We start from the raw sequence: 17,385 nt of genomic DNA, 5'->3' as shown, positions 1-17,385 counted from the left end.
TCCCCTCCCCCCTATTGACTGCTATTCTGCTCTTTGTTCTATTTAGTTCCTTTGTTTGTGTTGTTCTTTAGTTTCCTGTATTAGGTGATATCATATGGTATTTTTCTTTCTTTGCCTGGCTTATTTCACTAAGCATAATTCTCTCTAGTTCCATCCATGTTGTTGCAAATGGCAGGAGTTCCTTCTTTCTTTCTGCTACATAGTATTCCATTGTGTAAATGTACCACAGTTTTTTGATCCACTCATCTACAGATGGGCACTTAGGTTGTTTCCAGCACTTAGCTATTGTAAACAGTGCTGCAATGAACATAGGGGTGCATAAGTTCTTTTGAACTGGTGTTTCAAGATTCTTCGGGTATAATCCTAGTAGTGGAGTCGCTGGTTCAAAAGGCAGTTCCATTTTTAATCTTTTGAGGTAATTCCATACTGTTCTCCATAGTGGCTGCACCAGTCTGCATTCCCACCAACAGTGCAGTAGGGTTCCCGTTTCTCCACATCCTCGCCAGCACTTGTTGCTTGTTGATTTGTTGATGATGGCCATTCTGACTGGTGTAAAATGGTATCTCATTGTGGTTTTTATTTGCGTCTCCCTGATGGCTAATGATGTTGAGCATTTTTTCATGTGTCTATGGACCTTCTGTATGTCCTCTTCGGAGAAGTGTTTGTTCAGGTCCCTTGCCCATTTTTTAATTGGGTTGTTTGTTTTCTTGATGTTTAGTCGTATCAGCTCTTTATATATTTTGGAAATCAGTCCCCTGTCTGTGATGTCATTGGCAAATATGTTTTCCCATATGGTTGGTTTCCTTTTCATCTTGCTGATGTTTTCTTTTGCTGAGCAGAAACTCTTCAGTTTGATGTAATCCCATTTATTTATTTTTTCCTTTATTTCTCTTGCTTTAGGAGATGTATCCGTGAAGAGATTGTTACATGAGATATCTGATATTTTCTTGCCTATGTTTTCCTCTAGGACTTTTATGGTGTCACGGCTTACATTTAAGTCTTTGATCCATCTTGAGTTTATTCTCGTGTGTGGTGTAAGTTGGTGGTCTAGTTTCATTTTTTTGCAGGTCCCTATCCAGTTCTCCCAGCACCATTTGTTAAAAAGGCTCTTCTCACTCCATTTTATGTTCCTTCCTCCTTTATCAAAGATTAGTTGACCATAGAGGCCTGGGTTTATTTCTGGACTCTCTATTCTGTTCCACTGATCTATATGTCTGTTCTTATGCCAGTACCATACTGTTTTGATTACAGTGGCTTTGTAGTAGTGTTTTATATCTGGTGTTGTGATTCCTCCTGCTGTGTTCTTCTGTCTCAAGATTGTTTTTGCTATTCGGGTTCTTTTTTGGTTCCATATGAATTTATGGAGTATTTGTTCTAGGTCTGTGAAATATGTCATTGGTATTTTAATAGGGATTGCATTGAATCTGTAAATTGCTTTGGGTAGTATGGCCATTTTGATGATGTTGATTCTTCCCATCCAAGAACATGGTATTTGCTTCCATTTATTTGTTTCTTCCTTAATTTCTTTCTTCAATGTTATGTAATTTTCAGAGTACAGGTCTTTTATCTCTTTGGTTAAGTTTACTCCTAGGTACTTTATTTTTCTTGTTGCTATAGTAAATGGTATTTTCTTTTTTGTCTCTGTCTCTGCTATTTTATTGTTGGTGTACAGAAATGCCTTAGATTTCTGTATATTTATTTTGTACCCTGCTATTTTGCCAAATTCACTTATTATATCGAGTAGTCTTTTAGTGGAGTTTATAGGATTTTCTAGGTATACTATCATGTCATCTGCATATAATGAAAGTTTCACTTCCTCTTTCCCAATTTGCATGCCTTTTATTTCTTTTTCTTGTCTGATTGCTATGGCTAGGACTTCCAACACTATGTTGAAAAGGAGTGGAGAGAGTGGACAACCTTGTCTAGTTCCTGAGTTCAGGGGGAATGCTTTCAGTTTTTGTCCATTGAGTATGATGTTGGCCTCAGGCTTCTCATATATAGCCTTAATTATGTTAAGATATGCTCCCTTTATTCCCATTTTGCTGAGTGTTTTCATCATAAATGGGTGTTGTACTTTATCAAATGCTTTTTCTGCATCTATTGAAATGATAATGTGATTTTTGTCTTTCATTCTGTTTAGGTGATGTATTATATTTATTGATTTGCGAATATGAAACCATCCTTGCATCCCTGGAATGAAGCCCACTTGATCATGATGTATGATCTTTTTGATGTATTGCTGGATCCTGTTTGCCAATATTTTATTGAGGATTTTAGCATCGATGTTCATCAGTGATATTGGCCTATAGTTTTCTTTCTTTGTTGTGTCTTGACCTGGTTTGGGGATTAGGATAATACTGGCTTCATAGAAAGAGTTTGGGATTTTCCCCTCTTCTTGGATTTTTTGGAACAGTTTGAGGAGGATAGGAGTTAGTTCTTCCCTGAATGTTTTGTAGAATTCGCCTGTGAAGTCATCCGGTCCAGGGCTTTTCTGTGCAGGGAGATTTTGGATTACTGTTTCAATTTCCTTCTTTGTTATTGGTCTGTTGAGACTTTTCACTTCTTCTTGATTCAGTTTTGGAAGGTTGTATGTTTCTAGAAATTTGTCCATTTCTTCTAGATTGTCAAATTTCTTGTCATACAGTTGTCTGAAGTAATTTCTAACTATCATTTGTATTTCTGAGGTATCAGTCGTGATTTCTCCTCTTTCATTTCTGATTTTGTTTATTTGTGTCTTCTCTCTTTTTTTCTTGATTAGACTGGCTAGAGGCTTGTCGATTTTGTTGATTTTTTCGAAGAACCAGCTCCTAGTTTTGTTGATCTTTTGGATTGTTTGTTTAGTCTCTATGTCATTTAGTTCTGCTCTGATCTTGATGATTTCATTCCTTCTTCTTGCCCTAGGCTTTGTTTGTTGTTGATGTTCTAGTTCTTGTAGCATTGCGGTTAGGTTTTTTATTTGAGATTCTTCTAGCCTTTTCAGATATGCCTGTATTGCTATAAACTTCCCTCTCAGGACTGCTTTTGCTGTGTCCCACAGGTTTTGGGTTGCTGTGTGCTCATTATCATTAGTTTCTAGAAATTTCTTGATTTCTTCTTTGATGTCATTGTTAACCCATTCATTATTTAATAGCATGTTATTCAATCTCCATGAGTTTGGGTGTCTTTGTTTTTTTTTTTTCTGAGGTTGATTTCTAGTTTCAAGGCATTGTGATCTGAAAAGATGCTTGATATGATTTCAATTTTCTTGAATTTGTTGAGGCTTGTTTTGTGACCTATCATGTGGTCTATCTTTGAAAATGTCCCATGTGCACTTGAAAAGAATGTATATTTTGCTTCTTTGGGGTGAAAAGCTCTATATATGTCAGTTAGATCCATGTGGTTTAGTGTGTTGTTCAATGCCTGTATATCCTTGGTGCTTCTTTGCTTTGATGATCTGTCTATTGTTGATAATGGAGTGTTGAAGTCCCCTACTATGAGTGTGTTGTTGTTTATATCCTTTTTGTGGTCTTCTAGTATTTGCTTTCTGTATTTGGGTGCTCCTATGTTGGGTGCATATATGTTTATCAAAGTCATATCTTCTTGATGGATTGTTCCTTAAAGTATTATGAAATGTCCTTCTTTGTCTCTTTTTATTGTCCTTGCTTTGAAATCCATTTTGTCTGATATGAGAACTGCTACCCCGGCTTTTTTTTCCGGTCCGTTTGCTTGGAATATTTTTTTATATCCCTTTACTTTCAGTCTGTGTAAATCTTTTGTTTTCAGGTGTGTTTCTTGTAGACAGCAAATATGTGGATCCTGTTTTCTTATCCATTCCGTTACCCTATGTCTTTTAATTGGAGCATTTAATCCATTTACACCTAAGGTTATTATTGATGTGTATTTATTCATTTCCCTTTGTACCTCTGTTCCTCTCCTCTCTTGTTTTTTCCTTCTTTTTTCTTAGAACACTCCCTTTAGCATCTCTTGCAATGCTGGTTTGGTGGAGATGTATTCTTTCAGTCTTCCTTTGTCTGAGAAACTCCTTATTTCACCTTCTATTTTGAATGAGAGTCTTGCTGGGTAGAGTATTCTTGGTTGTAGGCCTTTGTTTTTCATTGCTTGAAATATTTTTGACCATTCCCTTCTGGCTTGTAATGTTTCTGTTGAGATATCAGTTGATAGCCTTATCGGAGCTCCCTTGTATGTTATTTGCTGCTTTTCTCTTGCTGCTTTTAGGATTCTCTCTTTGTCTTGGTATGTTGCCATTTTAACTATGATGTGCCTTGGAGTGGGTTTTTGGGGGTTCCTCTTGATTGGAACTCTCATTGCTTCTTGGACTTGCATAGCTTTTTCTCTCATCAGGTTCGGAAAATTTTCTGTCACTATTTCTCCCATCAGATTTTCAATTCCATGTTCCTTTTCTTCTTCTCATATTCCGATGATCCTTAAATTATTTTTCCTAATGCTATCCTGTAATTCCCTTACATCTTGTTCATATTTTTTCAATCGTTTTTCATTTTGCTGTATTGTCTGGGAGTTTATCTCTACATTATCTTCTAACTCACTAATCCGATCCTCTGCTTCGTTTAGTCTGCTTTTGACTGATTCTACTGTGTTTTTCAGTTCAGAGATTGTATTCTTAAGTTCTTCCTGGTTCTTGTTAACAATTTCTATGTCTTTTTTTTATGCTGGTGTAGTTCTCTGCAAGTTCCCTGTAATTTTCTTGGAGCTGTTGGTAACTTCCTTGAAGGTTGTCATAGTTGATTTTAAGGATGTCGAGTATATGGAGCTTCTTTACCACCATTGTTTTGAATTCCATGTCTGACATTTGGGCTATGTCTATTTCATCTATCTCTCTTTCTGAGGATTCCTCCTTTCTTTTCATTGAGGGGTTATTTTTGCGTCTTACCATGTTGGATTCTTTTTGTTTTTATTTATTTATTTATTTATTTATTTATTTTGGGGGGGGTAGTCTGCTTTGACTTCCCTCCTTTGTGGTGTAATATTCTTTATCGAAAGTCTGGGAGTTTCAGTGGTGCAGTCTCTTTGATATCCTGAGCCTGATGTTCTTGAGTTACCCTTTATGTCGTTTGTTTATGCTGTTTGGTTATATTTCAGATGTTCTTTTATAGGATCTTCCTTCTGTCTAGTTGGTTGAGAATCACTCTATCCGCTTTGTCTTGAGTTCTTTTGTGGATATGCTGTTAAAGACATAAACACATAGCCCAGGCAGAAGACCCACACCCTCAAAAAGTATCCCCCACTCTATCCTGCTATCGTTAGCCAACTAGCCCGTATTAATTTAAATGTAAAGAGATTTGAGCTTTTATCCTATAAGAAGAATAAATAAGAGTTGTTTTGGGGGAGGAAAAATATAATTTTTGATAGAGGGGGTGATAGATTAGTAATATTTGAGACTGTGCAAGCCAGTTAGTAATATTTACATTGTATGTTAATAAAAATAGAAGAAAAGGATAGAAAAATACATAATATAGTAAGAAAGTGGGATTGTATTGTATTTGGGTTTGTATAGTAATTATATTATTTAGAGTGATAGGGAGGCTAAGCTAGACACACAAACGAATAAACAACGATTAAAGAGAAAGGCTGAGAAGGAGAGGTTATATGCAACACGTTATAGATAAAGTTTGTTATTATTGGAAGAGGTGAAGGAAAAACACCCCCCAAAAAATTCCCCAAGAAAATAGAAGAAAAGAAGAAAGAGAGAAAGAGAAGAAAATAAAAAATTTACCACAAACCCCCCCAAAAAACCCCAAAAGGTAAGAAAGAAAGGAACAAAGAAAGATAGAAAAGAAAGAAGAAAGAAGAAAGAAAGAAAAAAGAGAGAGAAAAAAAATATTGAAAAAAATATATATATATATACACCCCCCAAAACCCCCCCCAAAAAACCCCAGGAAAAGAATAAAGAAAGAAGGAAAGAAAAGAAATGATTAAGAAGAAAGAAAGAACAAGGGAGAAAAAATTTGGAAGAAAAAATTTGGAAAAAAAAAATTTTTAAAAAGCGATGTTTTTACTCCGTTTTAGCCTTGGTGTGTTGCCTTCTTTTTCTGGGTCCGCAGCTGGTCTAGTGTGGCAGGTCAGAGGTTCTTGTTTTTTGCAGGACTGGTGTGCGCCCCCGGTTGCCGCTATGGTGCGCGACCGCGGTTGCTGGCACGGTGCGCTCCCTTGCTGCCCGCTGGAGCCAGTTGAGGTGCCCTTGCGCTCGAGCCCTTGCGCGCGAGCCCCTGCGTGCTCAGGCGGCCCAAGAGTTTGCCCCGCGGTTGGAGCCCACTGCTGCTGGGCCGCGGTGGTTCCCCGTTCGCGCCGAGGTGTCCCTGCGCGCGACCCTGCCCGCGCGGGCGGCCAGAGCGCTTTCCCCGGGATTGGCTCCTGCTGTCGCTGGGCTGCGGCAGTTCCGCGTTCGCGCCGAGGAATCCCTGCAAGCGTCCCTGCACTCACGGGGGGCCCGAGAGCTTTCCCCGGGATTGGCGCTCCCTGACCCCGGGCTGAGGTGATTTCGCGCTCGCGCGCCGCCCCGTGCCCTCAGTCCCGCTGAGTCGAGCGCCGGGAGTTGGTCTCTCTCCTCTTAGGGCAGGGCCAGGGACACTTGCGCTCAGTGGAATCGAGCGTCCGTGGGTCGCCTCCTCCCGCTGTTCCCGTGCTGCAGCCGCCCGCCTTCCCTCACCCGTCTGGGCAGGCACAAACAGAGCCTGCGCTAGTGGTCTGCTTTCTGGCCTGGGGCCCTGCGTCCACGGGAGCTGTCTAGGGGTGTCTGTGCACGGTTCTCTGCCTGTTCAGTGGGCCCTCCCTGTGCCCGTAGGGGCACTGATCTTATGTCCGTTGGGGAGTGTCCGAGGGACGCCTGGACTCACGGCCCCTCGCATCTGGGCCAGTGAGTGAGAGCACTTCCCTATGCGCGCCCCGCGACCCAAGGGTAGGGTTGGGGAGTGGATGTGCGCCCCTCTGCGCCTGGCCTCCTCCAGAACGGCCTACCACACCCAAACTTTCCTCCCCTCTCCACCGTCCACTAGAGAAAAATATAAAGGAGAATTATGTTCTCACTTGCCCGGCAGCACGCTGTCTCCTGTCCTTCAGCGCCAATGCCACTTGGTCCAGTCCTGTCTCTGCCAGCGGGGAGAGATCCGCTTTCCGCCTGCCTCCTCTCCGGGCAGCCTGTGGTCACCAAAAATCCTTTGTGTGCTTCCCGCCGCAGCTCCGGCAGCCGCCCCAGTCAGGAATCCCGTTTCGTCCCCTTTTTCTCCGCTATCCTCACTAAACAGGTTGTTCCCAGATGGATTTTCTCTAATCCAGCAGTGCCTTGGCTCAACTCCCACCAATGTTCAGCTGCTCACTGAGACGTTCTTTCTGCAATTAGCCAAAACTGCAGACGGGTCTCCGGAGCCTAAAACCGCAACCTCTCCTCACTCCTCCGCCATCTTACCTCTCAAAGCAGTCTTATAATGAGCTATGAACCCTTCATAATCTGGACCATGCCTGAATCTTTTTTTCATCCCACATTTCTCCTCTCCACTAGTCCCTGTGCTCCAGACAAGTTACCTTTTACTCTAAAGATGCACATTCTACCTTCTCAGAATTGTTGTGTAGGCCAGGTGAGATAAATATAAATAAATGTTTTTTAAAATATTAAACAAGCATCAGTTGCATCAGTTACTAGTAATTACATACCTAGCTTAGAAGGATTTTGGGGTGTGGGTGTGTGTGTGTATGTCTTGGTAGGTTGGTGTTTAGCAAATGTGCCACCATATTTGAATTGTCCATACCTGCACTTTCCTCAGAGCTGATGTTCATTGCACCTGTGGCTTTTCAAGGAGATAAGAAAGGTTCAACAAGTAAGTCATAAGACAACCTAGAGCTGTCTCCAACTTTAATTTCTGCACCAGTTAAGATGGAATCTTCTGAAGAATATTTTCAAGACATTAATAGAATAACACCTCTATATAAAAGAGAGAAATCATCAGTTATTAGTTCAACAATCCAAAGGAATGGAAGGATAAGGAGGTTAAAGAGGCACAAGTTAGGCAGATTTTAGTAGAGCCTGCTGATCTAGAGGCATCCTTACTTACTGCCCAGTTGGGAGATACAGAAGAGATTGAAGGAATACAATTGAGTTCCAGGTTTTTGCATTTAGTTTCATCATTACTCCAATGTTTCTCCTTTGGGGAATTTGCCAGTTAAACTTTTCTCTTCCTTTTACTTGATTTGTGCACAATCCCAAGGAAAAAACACAACCCTTCGGTTTTCATTAGGCCAATGTATGCTTTATTTATCTCTCAGGAAATGGATGCAAGTGCCTTTGGGATTTAAAGACCAGACTGCTTCTAGTTTATGCATATTACACAGTCAGTACATTCTACAGTTACACTTTCATTTCAGTACTTTCTAGTTAAATCTGGGGTATAGAACCATTTAGTGGGACCATGATTATGGATGCAGGCCATGTAGCTGGCATTAAAAATTACATTTCCCCATTTTCATCTAACTAGGTTGATACAAGGAATTGTTTTTAATTATTAGAATCAGTGACTATTCTGAATAGTTTATAGTTACTTCTGTAGAAATGGTATATTCTATACTTAATAACTAGGCAAATTATAATTAGTGTTTCAGGCCAGGAAAGAAGAAACCATTTAAAACAGAAAAAATGTCATGTAGCAAATTGATGATAAACCAGTTTGGTGAGACAATACAGAGATTAGCAATAATAAGAAACTACCCCCATTCCTATAACCTGGAAGAAGGGACAAAAGAGGAGTAGATTTTACTGAAGTCCAAGAGCTAAGAGTTTATCCAATGGAAGTTGGAAGAGTGATCAGTTTTGGGTTTTTTTGTTACTTTGTTTTTTTAGTAGGAGCTGGAGACACAGAGAAGGCATAGCTGTTGGAAATGCTGCCTGAGGCAGGCAGTTTAGAGGAAGAATTCCCTAGCTTCTCCTTTTCTGCCATATTTCAGTCTCCTGCCAATACCTTCTGTTGGGTAAACCCAAGAAAAGGCAGCTGAATCCTGAGGCAGGAAAGTGTACTTTATAGGATTCAGACCCCTGTGAGACAGAGCTTAGCAGAGGAAGGCAGGGAATGAATCTAAGAGCAAGCAAGCTCAGGAGTTGCACAAATATAAGGTTGGTGCAAAAACAATGTCCGATTTTGAGGTCTATTTTAAAAATGAAAAAGACCATGATTATGAAAAAATTTATTTGTTAACAACCTCCTTTGCTCTCTGGAACCTCAGTCCATCTGTCAACTAGCTTATAAATGCTACTCTTGTGAAATTCTTTAGATTTTGAAGCAAAATATGAATCCAACTCATTTTCAACCTCTTCTCTTGATATCAACCTAAGACCATCAAAATGGTTCTGAAGTCCCCAAAACAAGTGATAATCAGAAGGAGCAAGGTCAGGAGAATATGGAGGATGAAGCAATATTTCCCAACCAAGCTCTTTCAAGAAATTTTAGGTGAGTCAAGCTGTGTGAGGATGAGCATTATCATGATGGAAGATGACAGCCTTTCTGTTGACTAAGGAGGGTCGCTTTTGGTTCAATGCTGCTTTCAGACCATGAAGTTGTTCACAGTAAAGATTAACAGTAATTGTTTGATTGCTGTCTAACAGTTCATAATGGACAATTCCTTCCATATCCCATCATACACTCAACATGATCTTCTTTGGATGAAGTCCTCCTCTTGCTTGCTGAACTCTTCTTCCTCCTCAACTGATCCACAATCAGCAGCATTTAATGTTATGGTAAAGAATCCACTTCTCAGCACCTGTAACAAGCCTACCTAAAAATGGTGCCTGAAGGTGTCACAAGAGCGATGATTCACAACAAGCAACACGCTGTTGCAGATTGTCTGGAGACAGTTCAAGTGCGACCCATTTTCCAACTACAGTACTGAAACCTTTCCAATCCTTCTCAGTTGGCATAGCATGGTTTGTATGGGCTACGTTAAATTATTCTGCAAGTTCCCTAGAGGTAATGGTGGGGTTTTCTGTGACAACAGCTTCCAACACTTCAGAATCAAGTTTTTTGGACAGCACTCTTTTGACACATTTTCCAAACTGAAATCCCCACTTCAGAAATCGGAAAACCACCTCCTGCAACTTCTTTCAGTCACTGCATTGTCCCGATAAGCGCTCTCAATAGACTTTGCTGCTGTACTTGCATTGACACCTTTATGAAACTCAGAGTAAAACATTTCAAATGTGGTCTTTAGATGAGGCGAACATGAGTGCAAATATTGCAGAAGGTTATGAACAATATTTTGATAATCTGAAAAAATAAGGTGTAAAGTAGTCACTGTGACATCAAAAAATTATAAGAGGCACAAATTTAATAAATACTATCTAAAACTTTCTTTTAAAAAAATCAGACACTACTTTTGCACCAACCTGATACTTTTCATATGGATTCGACAATCAAATATATTTACTCAAAATTTGATTATGTATCCATGCTGAAGTAACCAGGTTCATAATTTTTTATCTTTTAAGAATTTATTTGTTAAATGAGAACCATAAACTGAAATCTTAATAGGAATATTTAACATTAAGATTTCTTATTGTTCAGAGCTCACATACTTCATAAAGTCCAGTTCTCTGGACCAGAAACTTCATAATTGGGATTCTGAGCTGTTTTATTTTGCTGGCATAGTCTAATAATCTATTGAACTAGAATGTTTTAAGTGAAAGGGGACACTTCAGTTATTCACAGCTCCTACCATTACTGTATTTTTTTTTTTTACCCTATGCCTGCATAACTTCTTCCTAGATCTAATGATATTTACATTTATAATTCCTGTATTAGAAATTCCCTTGTCATCCTTTGCATCAAAAAAGGGATTAATTTCTTAACAACTTATAATCTAATAATGTCTGTTTGCATGTCTGGCTACCATGAGGAAAGAAAATTTAAATTCATCATAAAAATCAGCAAACCTTATTACCCAGGAAAACTTCATATGAAATCCTTTCAATTAGTATTCATTTTATAATTGTCAGACATTCAGGTGATAAGGTTAAGCAGCATGCTACTGATATTATAGATTGTAATCCCAAAATCAAATCGTTTTCTTCATAAACAAAACCTATTGACAACCACTATACAAGATGGTTTTAAAACTAGATATTGATATGTGAATATTAAAAGTCAATTGTGTATTGGCTATGGAGATAGGTGGAATGGAAGTTGACTTTTTATTTTTGTCTATTTCATCTTTTTTTCAAATTAATTAATTTTTATTGTTGTGTCCCATTTTTCTCCTATTGCTCCCCCAGCCCACCCCTTCTCCTACAGTCAATCCCCATCCTGTTTTTTATGTCCAGGGGTCATTAATACTAGTTCCTTGACCAGCCCTTTCCCCTTCTTGCTCAACAAATGATGTTTAGCCGCCTCAGAAAGGTTGAATGAAAATAAGTACTGAATTCATCCAGTTTCTGTTCATATGAATTCAATGAAAAGGCCAAGAAAAATAGCATTTTAAGATATTGGCAAGGGTGTAATTAAATAATAAATCATGAGTCCTAAACTGGATTATGAGTGAAGTTAAATAAGACAAGGATTAGTTAGTTGAAAAAGTAGAATCATATGAATGATAAGACGAATGGATGGAGAAATTAATCACCTAAAACAAATGCAGACAGACCTTTGTCTATTAATACATATGTGTCCTATAAAAAAAAAAAAAGAAACCTAAGATTTTTGCGGAAGTTTAATTTAAATCTAAGAATATTCTATCCTGTTGACTATTAATAATTTCTTTCTTTTGATGTCCTAAATATTTGATATAAATCCTTAGCCAAGAATATTTCCATCAATTCCTATAGTGAAAGCTCTTAGGGTGTTATATTGATCACTTTAGCATACAGTGTGGTATTTTCATAATGAAATTTAATTTAAGATTATCTTCTGCTTCTAGTCAATTTTAAATGGAAAACTTCCTAGATATGCTGTACATAAGTGCAATAAAAGTGATAAAAATTCATCACAGGTGGACAGAAATCTGACATTGATGGGATCTAAAATAGTACCATCCACTCATCTATATGCAACTAATGTCTGTTATACTTAACATTTTCTAGGTTCTCTGGTATATATTGAGAGTAAAAATTTCAATAGATTGTTTCTACTCTTTACTATCTACTAAATTGGGAATAGTTCATAAAGGAGGCAATATTTATGCTGGATCTTGAAGGATAGGTCAACAAGGGAGAATGTGACAAATATGAGCGCTGATCAGAAAATATTCACTACTTTTTGGGTGAAGGATATTTGTCAACCACATTGGTCTTGACTGTGTATATTCCTTTAGCCAGAGGAAATCAGTCTGATTCAGGCAAAGTTCTTAACTGTGCTAGTGTGATCTAGTGTGGCCTATAGTTTGCCAGAAGGAGAACATACTCAGGATAGCTGCTGGTACAAGAAAAACGAGGAACCATATGGAGCCAACCTAATTCCAGCCTGGGACTGAAACCAGCGGATATCAACTAAGGCTAGCCTGAAACAGAGCTGCTCCACACAATGCCTAAGAGAGGAGCAACAATGTGCATTACTGTAAGCCACTGCAGTGGGTAGTTTGTTATACCTCATTATTGTCACATAACTAAATAATACAGAGGGACGGGTTTCCTTGGTAGGGAGAATACCATATAAAAGAATGTGGCTATTATTTTTCTATGATTAGACATTGGGCCACTATAAGGAGAAGATAGGAGTTTAAAAAACAGTTTCAGGCCCAACAATAAACCAAAGAGTAAGACCAAATCCCATAGGTTTAGGGATGCCATCAAAGTAGTTTTCATAGTGGTAATAACATAATCATGCTCCACAGAGTTAATCCTGTTATGGCTCAAGGCACGGGGACTCCCCCATGCATCACCATCGACGGGTACACCCTGGAGGTTGTCAACGACTTCACTTACCTCGGGTCCACCATCTCGAGCTCTCTGTCAGTCGACTTGGAGGTCAACCGGAGAATCGCCAGGGCAGCCACAGTTATGGCCAGATTGAACCGGCGAGCGTGGAACAATTCCAGCCTCACTGAGAAAACCAGACTGCGCATCTACCAAGCCTGCGTACTCAGCACTCTCCTCTATGGCAGCGAGACGTGGACCACCTACGCAAGGCACGAAAGGAAACTCAACAGCTTCCACATGAGGTGCCTGCGACGCGTCCTGCATGTCGCCTGGCAGGATAAGGTCCCCAACACCGAGGTGCTGAAGCGAGCCAATATGAGCAGTTTGCATGCAGTTCTTAGCGAGAGACGCCTCAGGTGGCTCGGCCATGTCAAAAGAATGGATGCAGGCCATATCCCCAAAGACCTCCTCTACAGCGAGCTAGCAGAAGGCAAGAGGATGACAGGGCGCCCAAAACTGCGGTTCAAAGACATCTGCAAAAAGGACATGACACAATGCTCCATCAATCTCAACACATGGGAAGTTCAAGCAAACGACCGCCTAGCCTGGAGGCTCGCGGTCAGGCAAGGTACGTCACGTGCAGAGGCTGCGCGCAACGAGGAGGCGGTCCAGAAAAGATCGAGGCGGAAGCAGCATCAACAGCAGCAACAACGGCCATCTGCCTTCACCTGTAACAAGTGTGGCAGGGATTGTCACTCCCGAGTCGGACTGCACAGCCATTCTCGGCGGTGCAGATAGACTCTCAAGAAGCTACGCCATCGTCTCTCGAGACGGACGGCTGCCGACGACGACGACGCTCCACAGAGTTAATCCTGCAACTTTATCTGGGAAGATATTCATCAGCAAACTCAATCATTTAACAGATATTAATGAGTGCCAACTATATGCCAGACATTTAAATAAGATCTCAGTTCTTACTTCCTAATGGAGGGAAATCGACAATAAACAATCAGCATAATAAGCAATGTAGAAAGTAGTAACTGCTATGGGAAAAAGTAAGTAAAAGAAGAGCATTGAAGTCAGGGCCATAGTTTTTTAAAATTTAGATGGCATAGACCTCATTGAGAAGGCAACATCATCTTGGAATCTACTATATTCAAGGATTCTTCAAGGTTGACAGCTATTGTGGAACTATAAACATCCAAGCAAAAATTCCATGTAAAACAGTCTATAATCAAGGGTATAAACTGTTTCTTATAAAAAGCTTATGATTCACACAACTTGTAAAGCATCAAATAGAAAGAAGTTGTAGAACATCATACTTCCCATAATAACAGCAAAGATGTCTTCATCAGTATGTACGTTGTTCTATCCTGTGATGAAGTAGTTCATGAATAGGCAGTAGCTGCTGCTGGTGGGCCACCTGGAATCTTGGAATAAAACATATTTTCAGCACCACTGAGTCTTCACTGGGGAAAAATGATATTTGATGCTCATAGAGACATACAGCAGAACCTTGGCAATCAACCCCAACTTGATGTTCTGGGAAGTACTTTTATGCTGGAGAATTCAAACATTTTGCCAGGCCTGTCTCTGGGAAACAGTTGAACTGATTTATTTATGGCTTCAAGTTTCATTTTTCATTAAGAAAGATAGCATGAAATTATTTTAATATGTAAAAAAATGTTTGGAGCCCTTTCTTTGCTGTACAGAGATATGACATGGATCACAAATATCTCAGTATTTTAAGGGTAACTGTGCTGATAGCAACTGTACAACATAGATACTGTGGTGTAAGATGGTACACAATTTTACTTGTTTTCTCTTTTGCTCTCTGAAGTAACACAGATTTGTGGAAATCTTTCTGCAAGACAAATTTTTGCTAGTTCACCTTCACATCCCCCTCTTTCTCCTCCTTCATATACTGCTCTGTCAAGTCTGTCTCACCACTGCTGTTTCTCTGTGTCTTCTCAGACTCATCCTAATACACAACTGCTCTCATCTCAGAAACGTCCCAGCTGTCCTCACAATGTACGTTCTTGTACCCCTATCCCCTGTGTTCCACATTACAACTGTAATGATCTTCAAAAAATGCAAGTTGGTCACTGATCTGCTAGAATCTCTTCATTAGCCTCCCACTGTTGTTTTATTTTTTTATTTTTTCCATGGTCTGTTCTTAACAAAAATTTACTATTTGTTAAGGATTTAGATATTGGCTATTCTATTTCTACTCATTTAAAAGTTACATTTGAATTTTGAGAATGCAATGTAACAAAGTCAATCCTTCAGATATGAGTTAAAATGCCACTTCTTCAAGGAAAGTCTTCTCTTGACATAAGACCTCATAGCACCCTCTTTTGATAGTTTATAGAACTTACTATGGCCATACATAAAAGTAATTATGAAAATATTTGATTACATATATGTCTTCTTCTTTCTGCCTCTACCCAACCATAAAAGCCATAAGCACCAAGGGCAGGAATTGGGTCTTTTAAGTTCCCACCAAACCCTTAGTAAAGTCATAGTACCCAACATTTAACACATATTTCTTGAATTAGTTGATTGATCAATCTAGATCTCATTTGTATGGCATACTATAGTTAATCCTAACAGCAAATTTTTATTTTTAACAGATAAGAAAACCCTAACAGAGATTTTTTTTTTTTTTTTTTTTTTTTTTTTTAGTGTAAAGCAAAACTGTATAGAGATAATATCTTCCAAATACTGGAAAAGTTACAATGTATGATACAAAGTACAAGTAATTATCTTTTTGAGGGAAGAAGAGAGAAAGAGAGAGCTGTACCAGCTATCTAACAAAGTAGCTGGCATTCTTTCCACTAAAAAGAGAGAAAAGCATAAATTTTATCAATAGCACTGATCTTACCTACAAGAAAATCCTGTTCTCTGTTTTGTGGGTAAAAACAAAACAAAACAAAACAAAATTTAGTTCTCCCTGATACTTTTCTTCAAGTTTTATGGAAAGAGGGCAAACTTTCATTGGCAAAGACAAATATTCATATTTTTAGACCTAGAAGATCTATTTCAAGAATAGCCCCCAAAACAATTTAGATGTACAAAACTCAGTCCTCTCATATTCATGACATTCTTTCTGGTCACTATCATGAGTGAGTCTGGGTATTGGGAAAATTTCCCACTTCCTTTGTCTGGGAGATCATTCTCCGTCCTGACAAGCAGTCCTCTAGTTTCCTTGATCCTCTGGCTCTTTCCAGGTCCTCCTTTGAGATGGAGTATGGCACACAATCTACAGCCTGATATCTAGGCACCAGCAACCTCCCCCTCCATACTCCTATGGCTTTCCTACTCCCCAGCTTTGACCTGAGGAGTTGCTCCACATGTAAAATGAAGATTATCTGCAAAAGTATCCAACCAGAAAAGTTATTTTGAAGACTAGATTTGACATATATATTATGTATGACAGTGTCTAATTTATAAACAGTACATAAATGAATAAATACATTATTTGAAGCTACTAGTTTAAATTATAGTTTTCATGTTTCATATTAAACCACTGAGTGCTTGGATATCATGATTCTTAAAGTAGAATATTCTATTTATAAATTGTTGTTGGTCCATGTCCTCAATAATCATATTGGATGGTGCTATATGAGGAAAGTTGGAACTGTTTCTCTGAAGTCTTCTAAAGATACTGAGCTTCCTCCTTCTTAAAGAAAGGCTTCTGTGAAAATTAATCAAAATGCATTCTCAACTATTTCTCATGGTTTCCTTTTTCTATGCTCTTCATGAACAGGTGGGAAATACTGAATGAAAAAGTCCTATGGTAATCTCCTCCATAATTCTTCTCTCACTTTTATATTGTAAATAAGCACTTGTATACTAAACAATTCAGATAGGCAGGGATAATTATAGGGTGTACTGTAGAAATAAATTACTTTTTAAGAAAAGGAATTGAAGGGGAGTCATCACTTTAATCCTGTAACTTGAGATTTATAAACTATGAAATCCCTACTTGATGTGCACGCTTGATATCACTGGGGCATATGAAAATAAAGTAATATTTTAGTAAAACTTCTTAAACATAAAAAGTTTTGATTATTGCTTAAAACAAATAGAAAAACCATGTTGTTGTTTCCGGAATTCACTGAGTAAACAGTTCTGCATGTTCATGCATTGCAGTAAGCTGTTGAACAGTTTCACTCTAAACTCTAACCAAGAAAGACATAAATTACAAACTTAAAACAGTTTATCTGATAATTTTTTTTTCATAGATACCTTGATTTATGGGTCCTTGTTACCTTTGACCAAAGTCCATCAAGAGGAATAGTATTATCTTTCATAAAGTAGTGAGGCTACAGGAAACTGTTCGTACATCTCCAACTTTCTTATGTGTGGAGAAGGGTTATTTTGCCATATCCTATGGCTGATCTATAATTTGGGTTTATAGTGAAACAGCCTGCGAAATGGCACTCTCCCAGGAGCTGACTGAGCTGGCCACTGCCTGGGACAGGAAGTTATACTCTAAGTCTAGAAGGAACTGAAAGGAGACAAGCAGTGTGCTGACT

Source organism: Furipterus horrens, unplaced genomic scaffold (assembly GCF_987537825.1).
Source record: "Furipterus horrens unplaced genomic scaffold, mFurHor1.1.pri manual_scaffold_6, whole genome shotgun sequence".
NCBI lineage: Eukaryota > Metazoa > Chordata > Mammalia > Chiroptera > Furipteridae > Furipterus > Furipterus horrens.
Note: the sequence above shows the minus strand (reverse complement) of the source record.